This window comes from Rhinopithecus roxellana, chromosome 6 (genome assembly GCF_007565055.1).
Source record: "Rhinopithecus roxellana isolate Shanxi Qingling chromosome 6, ASM756505v1, whole genome shotgun sequence".
Classification (NCBI taxonomy): Eukaryota; Metazoa; Chordata; class Mammalia; order Primates; family Cercopithecidae; genus Rhinopithecus; species Rhinopithecus roxellana.
In genome coordinates, this window is record NC_044554.1 from 131,372,517 (window position 1) to 131,398,175 (window position 25,659).

The 25,659-nt window shown below is 37.4% G+C and overlaps 1 pseudogene across 1 annotated transcript; it reads left to right on the forward strand.

The window, feature by feature from the left end:
• Nucleotides 1–1,072: 1,072 nt before the first annotated feature.
• LOC104671850 lies at nucleotides 1,073–2,005 on the forward strand (annotated as a pseudogene). The gene has a single exon (XR_004058114.1). The product of XR_004058114.1 is annotated as a cyclin-dependent kinase 2-associated protein 2 pseudogene (transcript).
• The last annotated feature ends 23,654 nt before the right edge of the window (nucleotides 2,006–25,659 follow it).

Consider the following 25,659-nt stretch of genomic DNA (forward strand, 5'->3'; position numbering starts at 1 on the left):
ATTATGAAGTTTAGTGGTTGTGACTTGCTGAAGGTTAGACAGTTGTACCATCAGCTTGGCTGTATTGATCCCACATCTTTAAGTTCACAGCTTTTTATACTTTCCCCAGCAGTCTTCTTACTGAATTTCTCCAAGTTGTTCTGTTCTCAACAACACACTTTCACATTCTGTATTATTGTAGTGATTGTTCAGTGAATATTCTGGAATAAGTTTTCCCAAGAGTCAAAAATAAGTTAAAGACCTAATTCACAAATGACAACCCCCATAGTATGAAAAATAAAATAGCTTGGCCACAAGTGTGAAAGACCATTTCTTCTGAAAAATGACAGTCAGCACACACAGACAAATGATTAGTCCTCCCTGATTCGTATGCAGCTAGTAGCTTGTCTGAACCCTTCAGGTTATGACCATGACACTGGGATACTTTTGATTTGCTTCTTAATTGAAAATCACATGGTAACGATGGCCAAGTTCCATATAGCACAATCTCATCATCTCTCAGGGGCAATCAATGACTTCAAAGCTGTCTGGCACTAATAGAAGCGCACTCAAATAGCTTTCAGGAGAACACAATCACTGCCTTTCTCTTTTCTAATTTTTTAGCACAATAGTTTAGAACAATGTAGGGGAAAGCATGCGACTGGAAGAGATGGAGTTTTTAGATTTTTTTTAAATTTTAGTTCTATTACCTTCTAACCTGGTTACCTTGGGCAAGTCTCTTAACCTCTCTGGGTCTATATGTAAGAACTGGAGATAATGATACTTGACCTGCCAACCTCACAGGGCGGTTAGGAGAATCGATTGTCAGAAGGTGACATGTAAGTGTTGTGCAAATGTAAAAGGTTGGGCAAGGAAACCTGGAGATTTTCAATCAAGAACCTGACTTTTACTGTCCCATTCTATTTTTTATTTTACCTTAATATTCTAGTGAGGAAAATCACCCATGTCAAATTCCACAGATAACATTGTAACATTGATTTCATCCCCTTTCTCTATACTTATATTTTATAAAAAGATATATGCTATTAATATAAAATTGGATTCCTTGTTTAGAAATGTGATTTTTCACCCCCTGCTCCAGCACCCCTGGGCCGTGCACCCCGGTCCCTACCAGGTGAGGATCTAGCTCCACTCCTGCTCGCCTGCCGGGCGGTAGAGACCTCGAAATGAAGACAACCTGAGTTCTGCAATATTGGGCCTGCCGCCTACCCTCGCTGAGCCTCAGTTTGCTGGCCCCGCTGGTCCATGAAGTGGGCGTGGTCACGAAGCGTCCTATCGCCTTCGGGCTCAAAGTCAGGGGCCACTGCCCCTTTCAGACCGCTGTTTAACGACTTTGGGCCACCTTCCATGGGCTTTGTGCACGAGATGAAGTCACCAGCACCCAGGGCTCCCAGAACACCCTACAAGGACCTGCTGTCGGTCATAGAGGAGATAAGCAAAGAGATCCGGCCCACCTATGCTGGCAGCAAGAGCACCATGAAGGGCCTGAAGAGCGGTATCATCCATGCCCGGGCCCTAGTCGGAGTGCGCCTGGCAGAGACAGAGTGGAGCGTCCGCACGAAACAGTAAGCCCCTCGGCCTCAGGGTCTGGACCTTTCCTGGCCATTGCAGAGCACCCGCTTCTCCCTGGCCTTCATCCCAAGCTGCACTAGCCATCCTGGACTTCCTGTCCTGTGTCCCTTGGTGGGTGCCCTCCAGGAACCAAGGGGCGGCTCTCACTCGAGGTGGCAGCACTAACTATGCCCCCACAAAAACAAGAGTTAGCAGCGAGGTCCCGGTGAATGCCACCCATGACCTGCCAACAGTGTTGCCCAGTGGAGCTTTCTGTGGCCCCACTACGCAGCTCTTCCCAGCACTTCTCCCACTTTGTCCTGAGCCTCCTTCTCTCCCAGCAGGGGCTCAGGCCTGGCACCTCTCTGCCCCATGTCCTAGGCCATAGTGACTCTTTTCTCAGTGTGTCTTTTGCTAAATATGCCCTTTTCATATTAATAAAAGATGATTTGGAGTTGTGCTCTCAAAAAAAATCTGATTTTTCACTTATCAAGGACATTTTGCAGATTATTAGTCTGTGAAAACAAATATTCCACTGAATAAATATTTAATTTCTGAATGTTAAGGTTTTCAACTTTTAACCATTATTAATAATTATATGATGACTGTCCTTTTATGTAAATTGTTGCCTGTATGAGTATTGCTTTATGATTAATTCTAAGTGGGATATGTGTGTTAACAATTTTAATATTTGTAAGTCTTTTGTTACAGATTTAAAAATTGCTTTCATAAAATTGTATAAATGTAAACTCCCAAAGACTGTGAATGAAGCTCTCTATCTTACGTCACCCCCACCTAAGTGAAACATCTTATCACACACAGCACAATACAAAACAATACATGGCATCTGCAGAGATGGGGAATACAACAATGGTTTGTAGTCAAATCTCAGGTTAGCAGTAAACACTTTCATGTGGCTATCAGATGTGTTCCAGCAGCCTGTGGTGATAATACTTAAGGGACTCAGAATTTGCATCTTGTCTCTGATTATGTACTTATGATAGATTTCTAAATATAAATTCATTGGAATAAAAAATACATGAACAAGTTTTTTGAAATCCCCTTTACACATATAAACATTCTCACATTGCTTTCCACAAGCTCATGTTGGTTTAAGTTTCCACAAATGATATTTTTCATTCATCCAGTCAATCAACAAATGCACAATGATCACTTCTTTTGTGTCATGCATTGTTCTAGGCACCAGTGATAAAACAATGAATAAAACAGACAGAAATTACAGCCCTCGTGGAGCTCATGCTCTGGTTGGGAGGAGAAAGAAAATAACTGGGACTGATATGTAAAACCTGTAGCATATTAAATGCACATAACAGCTAAGAAGAAGAGGCAAAGAAGTGGAAGGGAAGTAATAAGGCAGGGACTTAGAATTCTAGATCAAGTGACTGAGAAAGGCCTCAAAGAGATGACATTTGAGTAAAAATTTCGCTGTGTCATGTGTTACTGATAGGTTAACATAAGAGTCAAGAATGGGTCAATGACTTATCAATATATTAATAGTAGTCCTTATTGACCCTGATACGATCCATTTGAGTGGGCTGGTAGTAGTCAGAGCACAAACCTAAGGAATAAGAGTGAAAGAGCTCACTAGATTTGCACCCATGTAAGTTCTTAAGATAGTGGGGAAAAAAACATCTAATCAAGATGAGGACACTAGAGAGTAGTCTATCAATCAAAAGCCCTAACTTGCAACAAACTGTTCATTTGGCTGAATGTCTTTTATAAGTCATTTACTCAAATGTAATATTGTCAGTCTTATACTTTAAAATATTTATGTATTATAATTACGCTGGTCATGGTGGTGGTGAAGTGTTACTTATGTTTGAAAGGATCTTTATTCAAAATCTGTGTTCAGGGTAGCTATACAAGTGATTCAGACTTATCCAAATATATCCCCAGGACATCTATGAATTAGCATAAAGTAAATTAGTAATGCTTTTCATTGATGAATGTGTTCAAGATATGTAATTAGCTAGAAAAAAACTGTGATACCCCCTTGCCTCAATAAGTGTATTAGAATCCTGGTTAGCCCATTAGTATATTTGAAATAGCACTTTGGGTTAGGAGCTCCATTTGCATCTGTCCATCCTTAGCTAATAGAAGGCCCTAATTCTAAATCTGGAGTAGAAAGTTGATTGTGTTTGTCTTCAGAATATTGTTAGATAATGCTGGAAGTGAAACTCTCACCAGAATATTGTTAGATATACCTGGGAGTGAAACTCATGTAATGTGCTTGCCTGAAAGGGAAGAGAGGACCTTCTATATTTTCTCCCTAAGCTTTTATTTCTACATCATGCCTGGAGCTCATAGGCCATCATTGATGGAAGAATAACCTGGATGCCATAAAGGTTTCCACGGTGTGAGAAGAACCTGAATCAAACCTTGCTATGCCTGAATAAGCTCTTCTGTGTGAATTCCTTGAAAGTCACTTCCTGGACATGTGAAGATATGGAGGTCTTCAAGACGCTGGGTGATTCCCTTACCAGCTTGCACAGGCTGGAAGCCGCAAGACTTCCCCCAGGAGAGTACCTCAGGAGAGGGTCCTCATAGAGAATAGCAAGGGAACTCTAATGTGGGTCTCCTCAGTGTGCTTTCTTCAGCCCCCTAGTCTAGAGGCTTCTGCCTGATGTTCTTCCAATCCCAGGGAAGCTTCTCATCCATTCTCCAAGCCTTTTCCAACCATGAACCAAATGAAAAGAGTAAAGCTTCTTTGCATTTTTCCAAAGAGTTCAGGTTCAATATTTTTCTTTAATGTTTAAGGATATTTTCAAGGCATTTATGTTCATTTATTTTGTTTTGTTTTATATTTACTTATTTTTTTAAAAAGCAGCTGCATATTCATACATTGACACATTTTCTTATGAGAAGATATTAAAGCATGCAGTTATTAAGACTCTGAATTTAAAATGATCTATAAGTTCATTGAGCATGCTTTAATGTCTTCTCATAAAATGTATCAGATATAATGACAAATATATTTTAAATTATAAAGGCAATGTAGAAATGCTATATCAACATATACTATTCAAATGTTAATCATTTTAAAAAGAATTAACAAGAATTCATGTGAACTCAATGAACTTAACTTATTACTAAATTACCTAACAGAAAATTCTGAAAGCACTTAAAGGTCACTTTGATAATAGAATTCTAGTATCACCTCTGCCTCACCACACTGCACCATTTTTACCAATACATCTAAGATTGTTCATTCACACAGTATCTTAAGAGAAAGCATTAAAGCAATTAGACTGAGACAACAACACAGTAAGTACCTGCAATGTACTGAGGGAAGAGAGACCCAAAACGTTTTAATCCCATGTTGTTCCCAAAAGCCTGTAAGATTTCTCAGGAAAGAGCTCTTCAAGTAAAGAGTTAACAACTAACATATCTTCCCCAAGAAACTGAACAGAGCCCATACAGAACAGTTCAATACACATCACTGAGAAGACTACACAGGAACACACTCTACAGCAGAATAAAACTTAGTCAATAAATACCAAAGCTTTGCAAATCATTTTACTTCATTACTCCTTCAACAAGCATGTATGGAGAACCCATATTACAAGGCCTTTCAGGGGTACACAAAGTAAGAGACCCGGCCCAGGCTTTCAAAACGCTAATCCATGACCTAATAAAGTATTAAAAATACTCTTAGAAAAGGACACAAACCAAAAAATATTGACTATGCTGCCACATAAATGTGTGACACAGACATGGAGTTCAATGAAGGAATATGGAAGAGAGATTTCCATTGGTTGAGGGATAAGGGAAGGCGTCATAGAGAAGTTGAGGAACATCATGAAGACAGGCAAATTTCAAAATGGTGACGCAAAAGTTGACAGGTATGCCGTGACACATATGGTCTTTTTGTGAATATATTCTTCTTAGACAAATGTTAATATATTTTAGGAGCAGGTGCCTTGTCTCCTATTTTTTAAGTCTTATACTTCTTTTCATTTATTAACCTAATATTTCTAGTATTAGTGCCTCTGGGTTATGAGAAAAGTCACTTTATATACTCTGCTGAAAAATATGTGTTACTAAAAATTACCACATCCTCTCTATCTACCAAATGAATTAAAGAATCAAAATATGCATCTTTTTCTACCCTAACCACATATGTATTTTTAAAATAAGCATTCTTTACATGTTATCGCTCAACTTCTTTACTCTAAAGGATGCAGCCAACTTTAACTGCTAGTATGTAAATTTAATTTATAATTACTTTGGGAAATAATTATAACACCACTTGGCGAATTTTATTCTAAGATGACATTACTCTGAGTATTCAGCCTTATGGGGCTTTTAACATAGGGTAGTCATCTCAAGTTTCTATGATAGCTGCAGAACTTTTATTTAAACAGATTAGACCTTAATATAAATAGGTTGAAATATCATAAATTTCTGGACTCAGCATTGATTGAATAAATATAAAGCAATATAAAGATCAATTATAAAATCACAGCATGTTGACTTTATTACTATTGAAGTTTAGGGGGCATATTAAATACACTTGTTTTACTTTGACCCAGATAACAGCTATTGTATAATAAATACAGAAATTCAGTAGATGAAAAGTAAAATATTTTTATTTTAAAAAAATTCTTTAAAAAAATTTCAAGCAAATACAAAATTAAAAGGAATAATAGAATTAATGTTCTATTAATAGAATTAAGCTTCAATGTTCTTCAGTTTTTGACCCTATTTGTTTGATTTACACCCCCATCTACTTTGCCACCTCCTATTGCATTATTTTGAAACAAATGTTTAATATTATTTCATCCACAAATATTTTAGTATTTATCAATAAAAGATAAAAAACATCTTGACTACAATATTATTATCATACCTAAGGAAAAAATTAACAATAATTCCTTAATGTATCTCATAGATAGCCTTCTAAGATGGTCACCAGTGATTCTCACCTCCCAGTATCGAAGACTTTTTGTTGCTGTTTTTCCCTTTGAGTGTTACCTGAACCTTTAAATGAATAAAATATGGCTAATGGAATGGGATATCACTCTGAGATTAGATTACAAAGACTGAGAATTTCATCTTGTGAATATTTTCTCTCTCACCTTCTCTTGTTCTCTCAATTTCTCATTTTCTATATCTTTCCATGGGCCATGATTGATCATTCTCATATATATATATATATATATATATATTTTTCTCTCTCTCTCACACACACACACACACACACACACACTTTTTCTATCTCTTTTTGAGCCCTAACTCTGGGAGAAGCAACCTGTCTTATTGTGAGAAGCCCTATGGAGAGGCCTGTGTAGCAGGCTAATGACTCTGTCCATGAGCCGGATTATAGCTGAAGCCTGACAAGCCACATAAGCGAACTTGGACGCAGATCCTCAGTCAAGATATCTCAGTCAAGCCTTCAGATATCTGCAGTCCTAAAGGATACCTTGATTGCAGTCTTATGAAGGACCTTGAGACAGAGGCACCTATATAAGCCATGCTCAGATGCCTGGCCGACAGACACTGTGAGATAGTGTGTTTGTTATTTTAAGCCACTATGTTTTGGAGTAATTTGTTACAGGACCACATATGCATAAAAGAGTATCATTAAACATTCAGTCAATGCTCAAATTCTATGATCGTCTTGTACATGATTTTTTACAGTTGGGTTGTTTGAATCAGAATCCAAACAAGTTTCTCATGTTGCATTTGGTTAATATGCCATTGAAACATTTATCCTTAGATTCCTCCTACCTCATTTTTCTTTGTCATTTTTCAACTTTGTTGTTGATAAAGCTGATATTGAAGACCATGACATGGTGTGGAGACAGTGGATTTGACAGCAATTTCTGCTACTCTGGTTCAGACCCGAAAATTTTCTAGGAGGAAAGTTTAGATTTCCTGAACAAGTATACTTCTTCCGAATCATATCTCAAACTTCTCTGGCACAGACTTACCAGAGAAAATCATGGGGAATGGGGAATAAATGAACAGCAATAGAAGGAACTATTTTTAAACTGAAATGAAACATGAGGGCTATACAACCACATGTTTAAGTTCTTTATATCAAAATTACGATAGAGGCCATATTAAAATGATCTCTTATTCTTAATATCCTTGAATAGATAAAGTGTCAACTAAAGAACTTTGCTCATGGCAGGCATGGTGAGGACCTTGGGAGGTCAAGGCAGGAGGATCACTTAAGGTCAGGAGTTTGAGACCAGCCTGGCCAACATGGTGAAACCCTGTCTCTACTAAAAATACAAAAAAAAATTAGCCAGGCATGGAGGCACACAGCTGTAGTCCCAGTTACTTGGGAAGCTGAGGCTGGAGAATCACTTGAACCTGAGAGATAGAGGTTGCAGTGAGCTGAGATCACACTACTTCACTCCAGCCTGGGCAACAGAGAGAGACTTCATCTCAAAACAAAAAAAAAGTTTCTCATCATAGCTTCAAATTTTTATTTTCTAATAGAAAGAGTGAATTTTGATGGATTTAAAATATTATATTACTTAATGTGAAGTTAAGCAATCACATACATGCATACACATATGCACAGCAAGAAAGATACACGAATTTAAAAATGTATGCAATGTTGTGAAAGCATAACATAAAAAGTCTGATATAATCCACTGGATTATGGACGAATTCCTTAAAGGCACAGCATTTGAACCAACATGATAAAAATGAGGATAATTTCACTAAGTGTAGACAATGGGGGCAGGCATAAAGAGGAGTGCCAAGCAGAAAGTACACAGAACTTAAGTATGCAGAACTTAAGTATGCAGAAAGTAGGCAGAAAGAGGTGCGTCAAGCAGAAAGCCCCCGAGGAAATGGGGAGCATGACTCATGCCTGGAACTGAAGGAAAGTCAGTGTTGCTGAAATACTGAGCCAGGCCAGATTATGCATAGCTCTCTGGACCATATTACAGATTTTGACTTTTATCCTAAGATCAATGAGAAGATATGGAAGAGTTTCTTTCAAGCAAGGGAAAAGGATAATAGAAGGAGAACTTGAAAGAGAATGGAGAATGGTTTAAAGAAAGGCAAACATGGATATACTTGGCTCAATATCTCTGCCTTTGATACTATCCCTTTGAATTTATTACCTACATAGGTAACACTTCTAATAGCTTGGTCACACAGTCCCTTCATCTATTCTCAGTGCTCTTCTCATTCACTCTACTTGAAATACTATTGGACTGAAAGTGGGCCTTGTCATTACCAACCATGGCACTCCCACCATAATCTCAGTTTCAAGAACCTCGTCCTCACTCTCTGGCCATTGACTCCCACCTTTTCAGCTCATTTCCTCTAGTAACTATTAGTTTCCTGTTGCTGCCATAACAAATTACCACAAACTTGGTGGCTTAAAACAACACAAGTTATCTTACAGTTCTGAAGATCAGAAATGTGCAAGTCTCACTGGCCAAAACCAGTGTCATCAGAGCCTTCTCCATACCTAACATAGCAGCAGAATTTGGGGTAGTTGCTCACTTCCTTATGTTGAAACACTTTCTTCACTTGATTTCTAGACACAAATTTATCTTAAGAGTATCCTCCTACCTGTGGTCATCCTTTCTCAATCCCGGTTATGAGGTCCTCCTCATCTCTTTACACTACAATATTGCTGTATTCTAGGGCCTGGTTCATAGGTATCTTCTCTATTTATTCTCACTCCTCAAGCAAACTACTTTTGCTCACAATTTTAATTATCTTATAATGTATGCTTTCAAATATCACTATACATCCACTAGAATGTATGTCATTTTAGATGTGGTATAGTGTAGTGGATAAAAATCTCAAGCTCTGGAAGAGAGTGTCTTGTACTCTACTCTGCCAGTTACTAGCAAAGTGGTCCTGAGCGAATTAATATTCTTGCCTCAATTTTCTCATCCATAAAATGGGGCTAACAATAGTGAATTTACAAAGGTACTTTGAGGGCTAAATGAGTGAATAAAGTCCATAAAACAGTGCCCAGAATATTGTAACACTCAGTAAATGATATGTATTATTATTATCAGGCATCCACTTGACTTGATGAAATCTAAAATCTTGATTTCCTTCCAACAACAACATGCTTCTACAGTCTTCTCTATTTCACTAAATATCAATTCTATCCTTAAACATGTTTGGAAGAAAACTAGAAGTTATTCTTTCTTTTAAAACTATGACCCACCCCATCAACAAGTTTTTAGTTCTGCTTTCAAAATACAACTGGACTTTCATAGTTTCTCATCATTTCCATTAATAAAACCTGAATCTAAGCTTAGTATAAGGTTGATATCTCTCATCGTAATTATTTCTTCAGGTTGACAACTGATTTCACTGATTCTACTCTTAACCCCTTAAAATCAGTTTTCAATACAGCAGCCAGAGTGACCATACTAAAATTATATTCCTTATCTGCCTAAAATCCTCCTGTAGTTTTACATTCACTTAGAATATAGGTCAAGGCCCTTACCATGGCCTCAAGGCTACATGTGACCTGGCTCAATCTTTGAGGAGCCAATAAGATTTAAGAAAAATCCTACTATTCATACTATTGATTACTGTAATCACGCTGACCTCCTTGATGTTCCTCAGATTCTCCACCTAAGAACTGAACTTTGAACTGACCAAAAAGTCTTATACTTGCAAGGCTCCATACTTCCTTTACCCTACGTTATTCTTCTTAGCACTTACCACTATTTGGCATACTACGTATTTGTTTATTAGTTCTTGCTTCCACCAAATCAACTGTCAACTTCTTGAGAACAAATAGTTTGTTTTATCTACGGTTGTGTTTCCAAAGTCTAGAACTGTGTCTGGCATATGGTAGTGAATGAACAAATAAATATATAAATGTATGTTTTATACAATCAGTTGTATTATAATGACATTCAAGGAGCTCAGGAAGATTCCAAAAATAATATGTTTTGATTAAAAATTATTGACTTGGTGCTGGAGATTGAGTTGGAATGTTAAGTGCACTAGATGCATGATCGGTAGCTCAAAAGAAAAACTGAGATGTGGATATAAGTTTGAGGTTCACCTGTGTAGAGATATAATTGAAATTACAAAAGATGGATGAGATCCCCAAGGGAGACAGTACACATTGAGAATAGAGAGGAGCATCAAGCGGAAACTTGAAGGACTCTAACATAGACATGAAGTCCGGAAAGGAGAATTCCCCAGTGAAGGGAAGGAAAATAAAGGACAACAGGTAAGGGGCAGCACAGGTGAGTAGGCAACTCTAAGTTGTTTGAAGTTTACTAGGAAACAAGTATTGTTGTATTGATGGATAGAGTCAATGCTGAAAAGGTCCAGGATCCACAGGTTTTGCGTGACTTATTAGGGATACTAAAGTATAGACTGGGGACCCTGAAGACTCTAGGATGAAAAATAGAGTCAAATGGGCTAAATGGATTAAGTGCCAAGTTTTAGAGAAACAGCATTTCTAATGACATTAAATAGTGAAGACTGCTACTTTTGTTTTCAGTATTTTTCATATTTGAATACTCAACAAACATTTTCTTGGCGAAGAACTTCTATGTGTCTAGCCTCATTAAAATCCTTCAGAAATATTGGGAGACATGAAGTCCTTGCCCATGCCTATGTCCTGAATGGTATTACCTAGGTTTTCTTCTAGGGTTTTTATGGTATTAGGTCTAACATTTAAGTCTCTAATCCATCTTGAATTAATTTTCATATCAGGAGTAAGGAAAGGATCCAGTTTCAGCTTTCTACTTATGGCTAGCCAATTTTCCCAGCACCATTTATTAAATAGGGAATCCTTTCCCCATTTCTTGTTTTTCTCAGGTTTGTCAAAGATCAGATGGCTGTAGATGTGTAGTATTATTTCTGAGGGCTCTGGTGCACCTGTACCCTAGAACTTAAAGTATAACAAAAAAAAATTACAAATTAAAAAAAAGAAATATTGGGAGAAATTACTCTTAAAGAAATGGACATGTTTTGGTTGAATTACACAGCTTAAAGAGTTTACTTTCAGGACTTATCAATATTTCCACAGAACTGAAATTTCTTTGTATTAAATCATCTAAAAGAAAGTTATTTCACAATAAATGAATCAAATGAATGGCTAAATATATTCTGTTTGGTTTTTCTCCTTCCAAGTATCCTTGATGGCTCTGGAAACAAATGCTATGATTTCCTGGGCTTTCAGAAAGAAAGTGGATTTTTAAGCACTTCATATCACCAAGAAATTTACATAGGAATCATCCAGAAAAATTAATCAGAAGAGAGGATCACCTATCACCTATGAGGAATTAAAGAAGGCTTGAAAATGAAAAAGCAAGTAGGGGTATTATTTACAATCAAAACAGCACCAGAATATAAAGTGGTATGTACAATCGGCATAGCCTTGAACCACTTACACTATTTATTCAATCCACAAATATTTTATTCAAAAAATGATTGGTCAATCAGTGTAGCATTATTTAAACATAAATGTCATGGCCTCTTAAGTTTAGTCTTTGTTCAATGAGCACATAGAACATTTTCTCACTGATACTTGAACAGCTCTCACTCACTTCTTTGAGATATTATCTCACATCACCTTTTCAGATGGCCTTTCTCTGACAATCCCATATAAAACCGCAATCATTCTGTTAATTTTCTACTTTAACTGTCATTTATTTGTTTGCTGTCTGCTCCCCACCCTACCCGAAGAAAAATGAGACATCTTTGAAAGCAGAAATTTTGTTTTATCACTGATGTACTCCCGATGCCTGCTGTGTAATAGAGACTCAAGAAGTATTTTGTTTGAATTAAGGAATAAATGAATGAAATACACTTATAAGAAAAAGAGGCTAGGGGAAAATTAATTTTATACTACTATTTACAGCTATCTGATATTTATACTGTTCCAGAGAAATGATATAATACAGAGGAAAAATGAAGAAAAGTCTTTGTGGATAATGATTTCAGAGTTTGGCTATTAATCCCAGCTCTGTCATTTTCTAACTGAGCAGCGTGGGTCCATTTTTAATCCTTTATGCATCAAATTTTTCACTTATATGTGTCAACCACCAATTCCACCACACTTAACTGCAGTAGGAGAGAACATGGCAGGATCTTTGTTGTATCTCAGATATTAGATGTCAGAAAAGGACATTAATACTGTTTTAAGACCTGCTATTTTCAGAACAGGTCTTTTAAGAATTAAGATGTGCAAGGATTTATAATGTAATATTTTGGATTGGTTGCCTCAGTGAGGTGAGGTTCCCTTTTCTTTTTTTAAGAGACAATGTATGACTTTGTCACCCAGGCTGGAATCCATTGGCACAATCATAGCCCACAGTAGCTTCAAACACCTGGGCTAAAAATATCCTCCCACCTATGACTTCCAAGTAAATAGGACTACAGGCATATACCACTGAGCCACAACTCGTCATTTACATCAGGCATAACCCCTAATGCAACCCCTCCCCCCTCCCCCTTCCCCATGATAGGCCCCGGTGTGTGATGTTCCCCTTCTCAAATCCAAGTGATCTCATTGTTCAGTTCCCACCTATGAGTGAGAACATGCGGTGTTTGGTTTTCTGTTCTTGCGATAGTTTGCTGAGTATGATGGTTTCTAGCTGCATCCATGTCCCTACAAAGGACACAAACACATCCTTTTTTATGGCTGCATAGTATTTCATGGTGTATATGTGCCACATTTTCTTAATCCAGTCTGTCACAGATGGACATTTGGGTTGATTCCAAGTCTTTGCTGTTGTGAATAGTGCCGCAATAAACATACGTGTGCATGTGTCTTTATAGCAGCATGATTTATAATCCTTTGGGTATATACCCAGTAATGGGATGGCTGGGTCATATGATACTTCTAGTTCTAGATCCTTGAGGAATCGCCACACTGTTTTCCATAATGGTTGAACTAGTTTACAATCCCACCAACAGTGTGAAAGTGTTCCTATTTCTCCACATCCTCTCTAGCACCTGTTGTTTCCTGACTTTTTAATGATTGCCATTCTAACTGGTGTGAGATGGTATCTCATTGTGGTTTTGATTTGCATTTCTCTAAAGGCGAGTGATGATGAGCATTTTTTCATGTGTCTGTTGGCTGTATGAATGTCTTCTTTTGAGAAATGTCTGTTCATATCCTTTGCCCCCTTTTTGATGGGGTTGTTTGTTTTTATCTTGTAAATTTCTTTGAGCTTTTTGTAGGTTCTGGATATTAGCCCTTTGTCTGATGAGGAGATTGCAAAAATTTTCTCCCATTCTGTAGGTTGCCTGTTCACTCTGATGGTAGTTTCTTTTGCTGTGCAGAAGCTCTTTAGTTTAATTAGATCCCATTTGTCAATTTTGGCTTTTGTTGCCACTGCTTTTGGTGTTTTAGACATGAAGTCCTTGCCCGTGCCTATGTCCTGAATGGTACTACCTAGATTTTCTTCTAGGGTTTTTATGGTATTAGGTCTAACATTTAAGTCTCTAATGCATCTTGAATTAATTTTCATATAAGGGGTAAGGAAAGGATCCAGTTTCAGCTTTCTACTTATGGCTAGCCAATTTTCCCAGCATCATTTATTAAATAGGGAATCCTTTCCCCATTTCTTGTTTTTCTCAGGTTTGTCAAAGATCAGATGGCTGTAGATGTGTAGTATTTTTCCGAGGACTCTGTTCTGTTCCATTGGTCTATAGCTCTGTTTTGGTACGAGTACCATGCTGTTTTGGTTGCTGTACCCTTGTAGTATAGTTTGAAGTCACGTACCAGGATGCCTCCAGCTTTGTTCTTTTGACATAGGATTGCCTTGGAAATGCAGGCTCTTTTTTGGTTCCATATGAACTTTAAAGCAGTTTTTTCCAGTTCTGTGAAGAAACTCATTGGTAGCTTGATGGAGATGGCATTGAATCTATAAATTACCTTGGGCAGTATGGCCATTTTCACGATATTGATTCTTCCTATCCATGAGCATGGTATGTTCTTCCATTTGTTTGTGTCCTCTTTGATTTCACTGAGCAGTGGTTTGTAGTTCTCCTTGAAGAGGTCCTTGACATCCCTTGTAAGTTGGATTCCTACGTATTTTATTCTCTTTGAAGCAATTGTGAATGGAAGTTCATTCATGATTTGGCTCTCTTTTGGTCTATTACTGGTGTATAAGAATGCATGTGATTTTTGCACATTAATTTTGTATCCTGAGACTTTGCTGAAGTTTCTGTTCAGCTTAAGGAGATTTTGGGCTGAGACGATGGGGTTTCTAAATATACAGTCATGTCATCTGCAAACAGGGACAATTTGACTTCTTCTTTTCCTAACTGAATACGCTTTATTTTTTTCTCTTGCCTGATTGCCTGAGCTAGAACTTCCAACACTATGTTGAATAGAAGTGGTGAGAGAGGGCATCCCTGTCTTGTGCCAGTTTTCAAAGGGAATTTTTCCAGTTTTTGCCCATTCAGTATGATATTGGCTGTGAGTTTGTCATCAATAGCTCTTATTATTTTGAGATATGTTCCATCATACCGAATTTATTGAGCGTTTTTAGCATGAAGGGCTGTTGAATTTTGTCAAAAGGCTTTTCTACATCTATTGAGATAATCATGTGGTTTTTGTCTTTGGTTCTATTTATATGCTGTTTTACATTTATTGAATTGCATATGTTGAACCAGCCTTGCATCTCAGGGATGAAGCCCACTTGATCATGGTGGATAAGCTTTTTGATGTGCTGCTGGATCCAGTTTGCCAATATTTTATTGAGGATTTTTACATCGATGTTCAGCAGGGATATTGGTCTAAAATTCTCTTTTTTTGTTGTGTCTCTGCCAAGCTTTGGTATCAGGATGATGTTAGCCTCATAAAATGAGTTCGGGAGGATTCCCTCTTTTTCTATTGATTGGAATAGTTTCAGAAGGAATGGTACCAGCTCCTCCTTGTATCTCTGGTAGAATTCAGCTGTGAATCCATCTGGTCCTGGACTTTTTTTGGTTGGTAGGCTATTAATTATTGCCTCAATTTCAGAGCCTGCTATTGGTCTATTCAGGGATTCAGCTTCTTCCTGGTTTAGTCTTGGGACAGTGTAAGTATCCAGGAAATTATCCATTTCTTCTAGATTTTCTAGTCTATTTGCATAGAGGTATTTATAATATTCTCTGATGGTAGTTTGTATTTCTGTGGGGTCGGTGGTGATATCCCCTTTATCATTTTTTATTGCATCTATTTGATTCTTCTCTTTTCTGTTTTATTAGTCTTGCTAGCGGTCTGTCAATTTTGTTGATCTTTTCGAAAAACTAACTCCTGGATTCATTGATTTTTTGGAGGGTTTTTTGTGTCTCTATCTCCTTCAGTTCTGCTCTGATCTTAGTTATTTCTTGCCTTCTGCTAGCTTTTGAATGTGTTTGCTCTTGCTTCTCTAGTTCTTTTAATTGTGATGTTAGAGTGTCCATTTTAGATCTTTTCAGCTTTCTCTTGTGGGCATTCAGTGCTATAAATTTCCCTCTACACACTGCTTTAAATGTGTCCCAGAGATTCTGGTATGTTGTATCTTTGTTCTCATTGGTTTCAAAGAACATCTTTATTTCTGCCTTCATTTCGTTATGTACCCAGTAGTCATTCAGGAGCAGGTTATTCAGTTTCCATGTAGTTGAGCGGTTTTGATTGAGTTTCTTAGTCCTGAGTCCTAGTTTGATTGCACTGTGGTCTGAGAGACAGTTTGTTATAATTTCTGTTCTTGTACATTTGCTGAGGAGTGCTTTACTTCTAATTATGTGGTCAATTTTGGAATAAGTGTGATGTGGTGCTGAGAAGAATGTATATTCTGTTGATTTGGGGTGGAGAGTTCTGTAGATGTCTATCAGGTCTGCTTGCTACAGAGATGAGTTCAATTCCTGGATATCCTTGTTAACTTTCTGTCTCATTGATCTGTCTAATGTTGACAGTGGGGTGTTGAAGTCTCCCATTATTATTGTATGGGAATCTATGTCTCTTTGTAAGGCTCTAAGGACTTGCTTTATGAATCTGGGTGCTCCTGTATTGGGTGCATATATATTTAGGATAGTTAACTCTTCCTGTTGAATTGATCCCTTTACTATTATGTAATGGCCATCTTTGTCTCTTTTGATCTTTGATGGTTTAAAGTCTATTTTATCAGAGACTAGGATTGCAACCCCCACTTTTTTTTTGTTCTCCATTTGCTTGGTAGATCTTCCTCCATCCCTTTATTTTGAGCCTATGTATGTCTCTGCATGTGAGATGGGTCTCCTGAATATAGCAGACTGATGGGTCTTGACTCGTTATCCAGTTTGCCAGTTTGTGTCTTTTAATTGGAGCATTTAGTCCATTAACATTTAAGGTTAATATTGTTATGTGTGAACTGGATCCTGCCATTATGATATTATCTGGTTATTTTGCTCGTTAGTTGATGCAGTTTCTTTCTAGCCCCAATGTTCTTTACATTTTGGCATGTTTTTGTAATGGCTGGTACGGGTTGTTCCTTTCCATGTTTAGTGCTTCCTTCAGAGTCTCTTGTAAGGCTTGCCTGGTGGTGACAAAATCTCTAAGCATTTGCTTATCTGTAAAGGATTTTATTTCTCCTTCACTTACGAAACTTAGTTTGGCTGGATATGAAATTCTGGGTTTAAAATTCTTTTCTTTAAGAATGTTGAATATTGTCCCCCACTCTCTTCTGGCTTGTAGAGTTTCTGCTGAGAGATCTGCTGTTAGTCTGATGGGCTTCCCTTTGTCGGTAACCCGACCTTTCTCTCTGGCTGCTCTTAAGATTTTTTCCTTCATTTCAACTTTGGTGAATCTGGCAATTATGTGTCTTGGAGTTGCTCTTCTCGAGGAGTAACTTTGTGACGTTCTCTGTATTTCCTGAATTTGAATGTTGGCCTGCCCTACTAGGTTGGGGAAGTCCTCTTGGATGATATCCTGAAGAGTGTTTTCCAACTCGGTTCCATTTTCCCTCTCACTTTCAGGCACACCAATCAGACGTAGGTTTGGTCTTTTTACATAATCCCATACTTCTTGCAGGCTTTGTTCATTTCTTGTTCTTCTTTTTTCTTTAGATTTCTCTTCTTGCTTCATTTCATTCATTTGATCCTCAATCGCTGATACTCTTTCTTCCAGTTGATCGAGTCGGTTATTGAAGCTTGTGCATTTGTCACGCATTTCTCGTGTCATGGTTTTCATCTCTGTCAGTTCGTTTATGGTCTTCTCTGCATTAATTATTCTAGTTATCAATTCTTCCACTCTTTTTTCAAGATTTTTAGTTTCTTTGCACTGGGTATGTAATTCCTCCTTTAGCTCTGAGAAGTTTGATGGACTGAAGCCTTCTTCTCTCATCTCGTCAAAGTCATTCTCCATCCAGCTTTGGTCCATTGCTGGCGATGAGCTGCGTTCCTTCGCAGGGGGAGATGCATTCTTATTTTTTGAATTTCCAGCTTTTCTGCCCTACTTTTCCCCCATCTTTGTGGTTTTATCTGCCTCTGGTCTTTGATGATAGTGACGTACTTATGGGGTTTTGGTTTGGGTGTCCTTCCTGTTTGTTAGTTTTCCTTCTAACAGTCAGGACCCTCAGCTGGAGGTCAGTTGGAGATTGCTTGAGGTCCACTCCAGACCCTGTTTGCCTGGGTATCAGCAGCAGAGACTGCAGAAGATAGAATATTGCTGAACAGCGAGTGTACCTGTCTGATTCTTGCTTTGGAAGCTTCCTCTCAGGGGTGTACTCCACCGTGTGTGGTGTGGGGTGTCAGTCTGCCCCTAGTGGGGGATGTCTCCCAGTTAGGCTACTCAGGTGTCAGGGACCCACTTGAGCAGGCAGTCTGTCCGTTCTCAGATCTCAACCTCCGTGTTGGGAGATCCACTGCTCTCTTCAAAGCTGTCAGACAGAGTCGTTTTCATCTGTAGAGGTTTCTGCTCCTTTTGTTGTTGTTGTTATTGTTGTTTAGCTGTGCCCTGTCCCCAGAGGTGGAGTCTACAGAGACAGGCAGACCTCCTTCAACTGCTGTGAGCTCCACCCAGTTGGAGCTCCCAGGGGCTTTGTTTACCTACTTAAGCCTCAGCAATGGTGGGCGCCCCTCCCCCAGCCTTGCTGCTGCCTTGCCGTTAGATCACAGACTGCTGTGCTAGCAATGAGGGAGGCTCCATGGGCCTGGGACCATCCCGGCCAGGTGTGGGATATAATCTCCTGGTGTGCCCGTTTGTTAAGACCCTTGGTAATGCGCAGTATTGGGGTGGGAGTTATCCAGTTTTCCAGGTGTTGTGTGTCTCAGTTCCCCTAGCTAGGAAAAGGGATTTCTTCCCCCTTGCGCTTCCCTGGTGAGGCCATGCCTTGCCCTGCTTCAGCTCTCGCTAGTCGGGCTGCAGCAGCTGACCAGCACTGATTGTCCGGCACTCCCTAGTGAGATGAACCCAGTACCTCAGTTGAAAATGTAGAAATCACCTCTCTTCTGTGTCACTCGCACTGGGAGCTGGAGACTGGAGCTGTTCTTATTTGACAATCTTGCTCCGTTCCCTGGTTTCAGTTGTTGCATATGAGTGTGATAATCCCTGCCCAGCCCTAGAGTGATAAGGATCAAAGAAGATTGACATTTTACAGAAAGAGATATTGTTATTATTATTAAGTTCAACACAATAAATATATTGAACCCTTACCACAGACAAGAAACAATGTTAGTCTCTAGAAATGATACTGGGAGAAATAAGCACCTTATCTTTAGGAATTTACAGTTTGATAAGATAGTTAAAACCAAAAATATTGATAACTGAACAAAAGTCACAGTAAGACAGGTGTCATAAGAAAGTTACTCAAAAATTATGACGAAGTTTTTGTTAAGGAGACCTGTGTTTGATAGTGATTCAAGAAGGTATTTGTAAAAGAGGGAGCATTTGAGATAAGCTTTGAAGAAGAGGTAGATGCTGTCAATTACATAGAGAAGCAGAGGCGGCAAGTTTACACCAGGCAGAAGTAACACCCTGAACAGAAGCATGCATCATATTAAGGAATTGTTTGCACTAAAACGAATTGTATGGTCCAATGAGTTTGGAAAATCTGGTCAAAACTAAACAAATTTCTTTATTGCAGGCCATTGTGAACCTTCATATGTGATGATTCATTGTTTTCCAAGAAGGATACACACTGTATACTCTTCCTGAACTTACGTACTCATGGAACAATGCACTCCCCTATTTAGAGTATCTCGCTTTTTGCTACCAAACACATTCCAGTTAAAATTGAAATGGAAACAGTTAAGAAAATTAGGTAGTGTGTGGTGAGGGGCAAGGTCAGGGAACAGAAAAGAGTTCTATTTTCATGGGGCTAAAAAAGTTATTGGGGGGTCCAAATTAAAAAAATTATTGAGCATTACAATAGAAAGCATATGTGTAATTTGGTAGTAAAGAGGGAAATCATCAATAGAGTAAGCAGAAATTATGATTGTCCAATGCTTTTCATGGATCAGTTTGTCAGCCTTATGTACAATACACTGAAACAAGGAAAAAAAGAAAATAAAAATGGGTAGGCTGCATTTTTCCCTCAGTACCCCAAATAAAAACCATGTAGAGATGCAGCATGAAGTGAAAATAAGGACAGCAATAGGATTCAAAATGTAATGAAGTAAACTGCAGAATACGACATATGATAAGATATCGAGTTGGAATATAAGACAAAGTAGATAATGAGGTGTTGAGTCTGGTTCCTGGTAGACTCTTGATGCCAATGACAGCCAGGAAACAAGGGAAATATTTGGGGTTTTTAACACAGTGAATTTCTTATTCTACTTCTTTTAAAAAGAAAGCTTTGTTTATATAAATGTTACCACTTCTATAGATGCATCCTTGTAAAGAAAATGCTTTAAGATATTTTATTTTGCCGAAGTAAAAAATTTCATGATTTTTAACTTTCTATGATAAATATAATGCTGTTAAAACATACTTTATTCATTCATTTATTAAGTAATTTGTAGACTTTTTTTTTTTTTTTTTTTTTTTTTTTTTGAGACAGGCTTACTCTCTCACCCAGGCTGGAGTACAGTGGTGCCATCTGGGCTCACTGCAACTTCCACCTTTGGGGTTCAAGTCGTTCTCGTGTCTCAGCCTCCAGAGTAGCTGAGATTACAGACATGCACCACCACCCCTGGTTAATTTTTGTGTTTTTAGTAGGGATGGGGTTTCTCCATGTTGGCCAGGTTGGTCTTGAACTCCTGACCTCATATAACCGGCCTGCCTTGGCTTCCCAAAGTACTGGGATTACAGGTATAAGCTACCATGCCCAGCCCATAAGTTAATAAAATATTAATTATATTTTTTATTATGCAGAACATATCTCATATCTCATATCTCATAACACATACCTACTATGTGTTAGAAATACCTTTAAAGCATGTCAAAGCTAATACTTACCTAATTTATCCAAAGTAATTCTTTGTCTTTGCATTAAAAGTTTCAAATAAACAGACCCACACTTTGCTTAGGTAATTAGTACTGTGTAAATAACCAAGTATTAGACTTATTAAGAAAGAGCAAGACTGTGAGCTGAGAAAAAATAGCTTCTCATATGGGTGCTAGAGTCAATATTGTAAAGGAAGTTTTAAATTCTACCCAAATTACTTAGACATTCCCTCCTGAATTGTCTTGCCTTAAAAAAAATCTGTTAATTCAGCCTAAAGTGTCTTCATTTCATTTACATAACACAAGCTTTGTCACAGTATGAAGCTACCTAAAATAGTTATTATGTCTTTGGGCAAAAATAGGCAGACAGCATTGGAGAGAAAAGCATGTGAGTGCTTAGATCCCCTACAGAGACAGAGATTATATGTCTGGTTTTCTAAATACCAGAAGCTAGATTGGATTAAAATTGTGCCATTGAAAGACTCCCAGATATATCTGGGTGCTATCCAAGATTCTTGCTTCCCCAAAATACCTGGTTCCCAGGGGAGAGAAGGGAGGAACATGGGGAAATACGATTTTGTTTCTCATCACCTATTATTGTAAGAGACAACCTTGTCTGAGTAAATGGCACAAGGAAATGACATACTCTTTCCATGACTATGATTTGGGAAGTTTTCAATGACCTTCGAAAAGGTTTTTCTCTGTCAACATAATAATCGATAAAAATCTCATTCACTCAGGTTTGGAAGTTTGTTTAATTGATAAAGTGCTCTGAGGTACCAAATAAGAAGTGCTAAACAAGGGTGATATGTTTTCCATTATTAATTTCATGTTGAAACCAAGGTGAAGCAGGTTTATAAAATTTCTACACCATGCTAATCACCAGGAAGATGAGCTACCTATAGGCCAATTTAAGGCACAGAGTACAGAAAACTATTAAAGATACATGCCTTTAAAAAGCACTTGGGAACTGAGGGTAAGAGAGGATGAAGATAAAATGTCTATGGGTGTCATGACCAGTTTCTAAAAGGTATAGGTAAAGTACAGGGGATATTTTGAGCAGTAAAATTATTTCCAGTGGAATATTGATGATGGATACAAGACATTATTTTACAGCACAAAAAAATAAACCTTAATTAATATTTTTTAAATAACTCATGAGATGAGGAGGATCTCAGGAAGGAATGCAAACTGTGATAAGAGAATCCAGCTGTATTACAAATGCATAAAACAACCACACTGAAGAGGATGGGGAAATGGTGCTGATCGAAGTAACTTTGGAAAGGAGTGGAGTCTGTAAGACTAAAGACAAAAGGAACACATAAGCAATGTAGTCAGTTAATAATGTTATTTCCACTGGGGTTGTGGGTTAACAATTCTAATACTACTATACATTTAAACTGGAATGATGTGCTCTGAATGGAGAAGCTATAAAATTAAAGCAAACTGGAATGGAATAATTCAGTAAAGTTTCTCACTGTTGGGGTGTTAAGTACAGCAAAACAAGTATAAGAGTGGTCATGGATTAGACTTGGAGATGTAAGTATTAACTCATGTTTGTCTTAATACAGATACAAATGAATACATATAGAAATACCCACAGACATTTCTCAAAAGAAGACATTCATACAGCCAACAGACACATGAAAAAATGCTCATCATCACTGGCCATGAGAGAAATGCAAATCAAAACCACAATGAGATACCATCTCACACCAGTTAGAATGGCAATCATCAAAAAGTCAGGAAACAACAGGTGCTGGAGAGGATGTGGACAAATAGGAACACTTTTACACTGTTGGTGGGATTGTAAACTAGTTCAATCATTATGGAAAACAGTATGGCAATTCCTCAAGGATCTAGAACTAGATGTGCCATATGACCCAGCCATCCCACTACTGGGTATATACCCAAAGGATTATAAATCATGCTGCTATAAAGACACATGCACGCGTATGTTTATTGCAGCACTATTCACAATAGCAAAGACTTGGAATCAACCCAAATGTCCATCTGTGACAGACTGGATTAAGAAAATGTGGCACATATACACCATGGAATACTATGCAGCCATAAAAAAGGATGAGTTTGCGTCCTTTGTAGGGACATGGATGCAGCTGGAAACCATTATTCTTAGCAAACTATCACAAGAAGAGAAAACCAAACACCACATGTTCTCACTCATAGGTGGGAACTGAACAATGAGATCACTTGGACTCGGGAAGGGGAACATCACACATCGGGGCCTATCATGGGGGGGGGAGAAGGGGGAGGGATTGCATTCGGAGTTATACCTGATATAAATGACGAATTGATGGGTGCTGACGAGTTGATGGGTGCAGCACACCAACATGGCACAAGTATACATATGTAACAAACCTGTACATTAGGCACATGTACCCTAGAACTTAAAGTATAATAATAAAAAAAAAATTAAAAAAAAAAAAGAAATACCCACAGGTATGTATATATACATGGGTTGGTATAAACATATATATTTGCTCTATTGTCTGAGAGGAACTAAAAGAAATGATCAGTAGCAATAAACACACCTAGCACCCAGATCTTGGTTTCTAGTACCACTCTTCAAAAAGGAATCAAGACCTTTTGCAGAAATGGCTGATGATTCTAGGACTGGGGAAAAAAATTCACAGGATGAACCTGGAGCATCTTGTAGCACCAGAAAGTATAGAAATTCTCAAACACACATACAAGTGTACACATATCCAAACATACACCCTACATTGATAGGGTATGTCAAAGGAGGGCAGTAGCTAAGAGCTCCCAATTACCAAATCTGAAACAACTGAATCAACAAAACAAATTAAGTAGTATTTTCACAACCCAAAATATATATAAAAAAGTCAATACAGATATAAATAAATAAATAAATAAATAAATAAATAAATAAATAACAGAGACAAGATAAGCACTCTTAGAGAAGAATTTCAAATAATCAATGTAGTTACTTTGTCCTCAAGCAGCCTAACTCCCACTCCTTAGATGTGGTCTCTACATAATCACTTCTTTTTAAAGAGTATAGGAAAGAATGGGGACATGTAACTTTGCAATAGAGAAACCTGACAAGCACTGCCTCAGTCAAGTTATCAAGGTCAACATCAACAGTGATAAGTCATGTTGACAGTATATACCCTCGATATGATGTGGTGGTGATGACACTTTGGCACTATGGTCTACTTCCTAGTAACCCTCACCCCAGTCTTATCATAAGAAAGCATCACAAACTGCAACAGTGGAGCATACTGTGAGATACCTAATTGGTAATGCTTCAAAGCTATGAAAGTCACGAAAAACAAGGAATGTCTCAGAGACTGCCAAAGTCAAGAAGAACCTAAAGAGACATGATAACGATATATAACATTCTAGATAGAATCATAGAACCGGCAAAGAATATTAGGTGAAAACAAAAGGTGTATGATAATTTATTGATTTTGTTTAATAATAATGTATTAATATTGGTCCATTAATTATAGCAAATGTTTCATATTAATATGTTAATAATAAGAGAAACTAGGTTTAGGGCATATGGAAAATGTACTACACTAATTTTTCTGTAACTCTAAAAATAAACTGTATTAATAACAGATTATTTATATATCAAGTATGTGAGATCTGAGAGTAAAGGGTAAAAAAAAAAAAAAAAGATAACTATGATCATAAGGCTAAGTCCTGAAATAGAGAAGAATTTAAATAGAGCAGGAGGAGAATGAACTAAAATGAAGGTAGAAAATGAGATTATTTTCCGTTCAGTCTTGATAGAAATTCAGTTATACTTTGACATCACTTGGGGTCATTCTTTTTATATTACTAAAGCTCTAAATATATTATATTAATATGAATAGCCACAAATTCTACATATTTTCACGTTTGATATTTTATAGACTGAGACTCTGGGAGTACTAGACCATCTTTTCATCTCCATCTCTGAGGATAGTTATATAACCTTTCCTAAAGTCAGTCTCCTCATCAATAAAATGAAAATAAAATAATATATATTAAATGAATGAATAATTATATAATTTTTATTTATTTTAATTTACAAGTAAAAGTTTTATATATTTATGATACACAAATTATGTTTCAATATTTGTATACATTCTAGAATGAATAAATTAAGCTATTTAACATATATATTACCTTACATGTGTATTTTTTGTGGTGAGAATGTTTAAACTCTACTCTCAACAATTTTCAAATATATAATATATTGTTATTAACTGTAGTCATTATAATGCACAATAAAACTTTAAGCCTATTCTTCCTAACTGAAATTTTGTGTCTTTTGTCTAATATCTCCCCAACCTCCTAGCCCTCCAGCCTCTAGTAATCACACTTTTGCTCTGTTTCCACGAGGTCAACTTTTTTACAGTCTACATATACCTGAGAACATGTTGTATTTTTCTTTTTGTGCCTGGTTTATTACACTTAACAAATGTCCTCTAGTTTCATCTATGTTTTTGCAAATGAAAAGATTATGTTGTTTTTTGAGTCTGAACAGTATTCCATTTTGTATATATGCCACATTTTATTTATTCATCTACTGATGAACACTTAGGTTGACTACATATCTTGGCGACTGTGAACAATGCTGCCATGAACGTTGGAGTGCAGATATCTCTTCAAGATAGTGGTTTTATTTTCATTGGATATATACCCAGAAGTTAGTTTGCTAGATCATATGATAGTTCTATTTTTACTTTCTTAGGACCCTCCCTATTGGTTTTCCACAATAGCTGTACTGGTTTACATTCCCATCAATAGAG